The sequence below is a fragment of the Coenobita brevimanus genome, chromosome 22 (genome assembly GCF_032717465.1).
Source record: "Coenobita brevimanus isolate Jiangsu-jjx chromosome 22, ASM3271746v2, whole genome shotgun sequence".
NCBI classification, from domain to species: domain Eukaryota; kingdom Metazoa; phylum Arthropoda; class Malacostraca; order Decapoda; family Coenobitidae; genus Coenobita; species Coenobita brevimanus.
In genome coordinates, this window is record NC_136975.1 from 16,649,587 (window position 1) to 16,655,647 (window position 6,061).

Below are 6,061 nucleotides of genomic sequence, written 5' to 3' on the forward strand. Positions count from 1 at the left end.
TCATCAGTGCACTGTTTGGAGAACTTAAAATTACTGAAGATTAATACACCTATGTCTTTCTCCAAATCAGTATTATTGAATGCACTTCCTAACAAGGTTAATTTGTTCTTAGATTTGCATGACCGATGTGCAGCACCTTTCACTTGCCCACGGTGAACGGCATTTGCCTACCACTCTTCTATTTTAACAAAGTCTATATTTTATCCACGTCCTTATCTTCTATCTTCTCAAATGACGAGGCATTACTTCCTGGCTTTGTGTCGTCCGCAAATTTTGCAATCTGGCTAAAGATGCTATATTATTAATGTAAATGATAAATAACATTGGCCCTAAAACTAGACCCAAGGAAACTCCACTTGTATCTTATTTCCAGCCAGAAGTTTCCCCATTTACTACTATCCTCTGTTTCTGTTCAGTGAGCCAATTTTCAGTCAGTACAGACGGTTGTTTCTAATACCCAGTGCAGGAGTTTTTGTCATCAGCCAACAATTAGATATCCCACTGAACGCCATCTGGATGTCTGGATTAAGAATGTCAATTGCTCAGCACAGATCATATTTGGAAAGCTTGCGGTGGAAGAAGTCAATGAAAATGGTCAAACTAAGAACTATGTTGCTTAAAGCCATGTTACGAGTCAGACAGTAACATATTCTATTCCAGATGATCTAGAAGTCAGATTGTTACTGTACCTTCCAGTACCTTTCGTAACCACAGATGTGAGTCTAATTGGACGGCAATTTCCAGGACAAAGTCGATCTCCTTTTCTTTTTTTCAAAATGGACATCCATATGCCGCCTTCCAGTTCGATGGAACTATTTCAGTATCCTATGAGTAATGGTCCCCCCCCCCAAAAAAAAAAAAAAAAATGAAATTCAACTAGGCGGAGCTAAATAAATTTCCTTACTCCTAGCAGTGTTCCTCCCGATCCTCTCCATTTCGTTTCTACATACGAGTATCTCGTTCATCCATCTCTCTCTCTCTCTCTCTCTCTCTCTCACTCTTTTTGTCCATCCGTCCGTTCATCTCTCTCTCTCTCTCTCTCTCTCTCTCTCTCTCTCTCTCTCTCAACAGTTACCAGTACCTGTGCAAAGTCAACGGGTACAGACTGTTTCGTGTGGTACAGGTATTCATTTTTTTTTTTTTTTTTTTAATACAAGGAGTAATCAAGAACCAAAAGGCGTGTGTGACCTATGTTATTGCAGCAATTCCCATTCTCTCTCTCTCTCTCTCCACGCCTGCCTATCAATCGGTCCACTTATCTTTGTATCTAGCTATCTGTCTGTCTACCTATGTACCTCTCTAGTATCTAGCTGGCTCGGAAGGACTATTTGGATATTTGTCTTTATTGCACTTGCCTTCGCAAAAGCAAAAGTGAGTGCTATGTTTTGATCGGCGCGCACACGTGTGTGTGTGTGTGTGTGTGTGTGATATACAGTGCACAAGTTTATACTAAGACATGAAAAAGACTAAGGGGAAAAAGAGAACCTTGACAAAAATCAAGAAAACAGGCAACAGGTCAATATAGAGAGGTTTGTATATCACATTTATTCTTGACAACGGTAACAGAAAAAAAAGGTAACGACAGTTCAGATCCATTTAGTAACATTTGTTTTACGGAGCTGTGGTAAAATGTATGTAAATAAAAAAATTATTGCAAATAATACTGATATGATGTCCATTAACCCAAGGTCCAGAGAATACCAGGTCAGTTCACGCGCATGTGGGCAGGACCGTGATGACGTCAGTAGGCCTGATGACAGCTGGCCTGCTCCTCCTCCCTCTCTCTCCTTTTTTCAGTCAAATCTTTCTCTTTTATTCCTTTTCTCTTTCTGTGCTCTCCACCTTCGTCATTTTCTTTCCCCATCCCATTGTTCCATTCCGTACCTCATTTCCCAACAAATTCCTCCTCCTTTTCCTTATACACTCTTCCTTCATTCTCTTCTCTCCTCCTTTCATGTATTTCCTTCTCCTACATTGTTCTTTCATTCTTTCTCCTCCTTTCCCCTCTCACTCTAGTTTCATTCTCATCAATACATACAATATACTATACTGCACATTTATGTATATTTGTACATATTTTCTATAAATGCTGGTTTACCTAATTGTGAAAAGTTTGACTGTGTATGTGTGTGTATGTGTGTGTGTGTGTGTGTGTGTGTGTGTGTGTGTGTGTGTGTGTGTGTGTGTGTGTTCTAACCTAATTGTATTTTTACAGGAATGAGTCAAGCTCGTACCGTCCCATGTCTTAAACCATATTTATTGTACATATCATTAAATTTGTGAATTGTTTTGGCACACACTGTTTCATTCGGTAGTGCATTCCTCTGATCAATTGCTCTGTTTGGGAAACTGAATTTCCTCACGTCTTTATCACCTCTCTACTTATGCAGCTTTTTGCAGTGTCCTCTTGCTGATGCTTCCCCATACGTTAAGTAATCATTTATGTCTATTTTCTCTTTCCCTGATATGTATTTATATAGCATTATCATGTCACCACTTTTCCTTCTCTCCTGTAGTAATGGTAGATTCAGTTTATTTAGTCTTTCTTCGTAGCTTAGATCCCTTAAGCTTGGTATCCATCTTGTAGCGGCCCTTAGAACTTTTTCAATCTTGTCTATGTGTTTTTTGAGATGAGGACTCCAGACTATTGATGCATACTCCAGGGTTGGTCTGATGAATGATGTTATTAGCCTTCTTAGCATGTCTTCGTTTATGGATGTGAATGCTATTCTCATATTTGCAAGCAGTGTATACATGTTCCATACCTTCTCACTGATGTGGTCAGCCGGAGATAGTCTGTTATTGATAATCACACCTAGGTCCTTCTCTCTTTCTGATGTGTATAAGGTTTTATTTCCTAACGTATAATCCCAATCAGATCTTTTTCCACTTTTACCAAACTTGATTACATGACACTTGTCCACATTGAATTCCATTTGCCATGTATTACTCCATTCATGAAGTTTATTTAATTCTTCTTGTAGCTCTTTACAAGAGTCTGTGTTAGTAATGCTCCTTTGTATTTTTGCATCATCTGCAAACATATTTAGATAGCTTTCATTTCCAGTGTTACTGTTTATATCATTTATATACACTAAAAACATGATTGGTGCCAGCACTGAACCCTGTGGTACTCCACTAGTCACTTCTTTCCATGATGAGTAGTTTCCCCTTAGTACTGTTCTCATTTCTCTTTTTATGAGAAAATCTTTCATCCAACAAAACAGTTTGCCTCGAATTCCTCCTTGATGGTACAGTTTCCATAAAAGTCTTTGGTGTGGTACTGTGTCAAATGCTTTCTTGCAATCTAAATAGGTACTGTCTACCCATCCTTCTCTTTCCTTTATTGTGTCTGTTGCTCTGTCATAGTAGCTCAACAGATTAGTAACACATGATTTTCCTTTTCTGAAACCAAACTATCCTTTTGTTATCATATTGTGTTCTTCTAGATGATTTACCCAAGCTTTTCTTATAAGCTTTTCTAATACCTTGCTTACAACACTGGTCAATGATACTGGTCAGTAGTTGAGTGGATTTTGTCTATTCCCTTTCTTGAATAAGGGGACAATATTTGCTTTCTTCCAAATATCGGGTAGTTTATCTTGACTCAAGGATTTCTTGAAAATTAAAAAAAATGGTTTACTTAACTTCTTTGCACATTCTCTTAGCACCCAACATGAAATTTCATCAGGACCATTTGCTTTTCCTCTGTCTAATTTACCTTACTCCTCCTGTATTACTTTTTCTTATATTTGTATATCTGGTAGTATGTGTGGACATGCATGTTCCACATAGTCCCTCTCCAAATTTTTTTCTTCTGTAAAAACTGATTGGAAATTCTTACTTAGTGCTTCACAAATATCTTTCTCTTGTGTATAGGTGCTTCCCTCGTCCGTAATGGATTGTATTATATCTTTTACTTTGGTTTTGCTTCAGATGTAGCTGTAAAATAGCTTCGGTTGATCACTACTTTTATTTATTATATCCTCCTCAAACTGTGTTTGGGCTTCCCTCCTTATTCATGAATAATCGTTTCTTGTCTGTTTGTAATTATTATATGCCCTTTCACTATTGTGTCTTCTGTGTCTATTCCACAACAAATCTCTTCTTTCTTTTGATTATTTACATTCTGTATTGAACCATTTCTGTATTTTCTTATTTGCTTCTTTGTGCTGTGGGATGTACTTCTGGACTCCTATTTCATAAAATTCACAGAATTTTTTATATACAGCATTTAAATCTTGTCCTCTAAGCTCATTTTCCCAATCAACTTCTAAGAAATACTTCTTTAGGTAATGATAATTTCCCTTTTTATAGTTTAGGCTATTTTTGGAACTTTCATTGCTGTTAACTATGTCATATGCTATCCTGAAGTTGCAATTTAGTACTGTATGGTTGCTTTTGCCGAATGGAGGGTGATATATTAAACTGTCAATAACATTTTCTTGCCTAGTAAATATGAGATCTGGCATTGAAGATACATCGAGTCCTCTTTTTCTGGTGGTTTCCCTCACATGTTGCATTAGCAAAAACTCTTGCACTCGATCCAGGAGCTTTTGGTCCCAACAACTTTCTTGGCTTATTGTATCTAGAGTACTCCAATATATATTTGTATTAAAATCTCCAGTTAGTATAATTCTTTCCGATTTCTCTTCCATTTTATGTAGTAATGCTCTTAAACTCTGAATTGTACTCTCTGGCAGGTCCTCATATTCGTCTCTTTCCCATGTGTTTGATCTGGGTGGCATGTACAAATTGGCTTCAATTACTTTCCCTTCAGATGTGTTGATCTCCACTGCAATGAGTTCTACTTGTGAGGGTATATCTAGTTTTATTTCATTGACTTTTAGATTTTTCTTAGTTAATATTATAATTCCTCTTCCTTTTTTTTAAGTTTCTATCTCTTCTCCCTATATAATATTCCTCTAAGTTTAGTATGTCATTTTATATCCTTGGTGTTAATTTTGTTTCAGTTAGGCATATTATATGTGTTTCATTTTCTCTGACATAATCATTCATTTCTAATAATATAGATGCAATTCCATCCACATTTGAGTACATCAACTTTATCATCTTGTTTATATACTTGTCATGACTTGGTTTAACTACGTTCCTCCTTTTTATTCCCTCCTGTTTATGTACCACTTTCGTACCTGCAATCCTATTACTTTGTAAAAAAAATTGTGTTCTCCTCTTCTGATCTTCCCTCATTTTTTGTTTTTGCTTCCTCCCTCTTCTCTTTAAGTAATTCCAGTTCGTCTTGTGTTAGGCATCTTTTTATCCATACATTTTTGAACTCTTCTTTTTCCATAAGATTCTTTGCATTTTTTAGTATCTCCTCCACAGTGTTTACACTCTGGAAAGTTACCTTTATAGGTCTTGACTCGCTTTTCTCGTATTTCCCTAACCTTTTGTGTTCCTCTATGTCTTTACTATAGATTTCCTCTGATACTTCTTTCAATGAGCTCATTACATTTGCCATCTCCTTTTTGTCTCTTGAGATCTTGTTTTTTACTTCTTCCTCTTCTATACCAGTGATTACTATAGATTTGTTGATATCTACTGAATCTCTGACTACCTATGGATTGTTTTGGATTATTCTTTTCACTTCCTTTATAATGCTTTTATCTTCCACCCTTGTTTCTAAGTCTTTCTTTACTTTCACCATTTCAGCATACGTGGTTTCCACATCATTTTTGTAGCTTTGCACAGCTTCATTCACCTGTGTTATCTTCTCCTCAATATCACTGCTCTGGTCTATCAGACTGCTTACTTGCCTAATTATCTATGTATCATTTTCTAACTCTTCCATAATACTCTCGTGGTTGACTACTGTACTTGCCATTTCACTCATTTTCCTCCTAAGTGTACTCAATTCCACTGTTAGTTCACATATGGTTGTGTCTTTCTTGTTGACCTCCCTTCCTAGTTTTTCTATTTCTTCCTTTTGCCAGTGCATCTGCTTCTTTATTTCATCAATTTCATTCTGGAAAGCCATCTCCAGTCTGTGTGTGTGTGTGTGTGTGTGTGTGTGTGTGTGTGTGTGTGTGATGTCTCCATT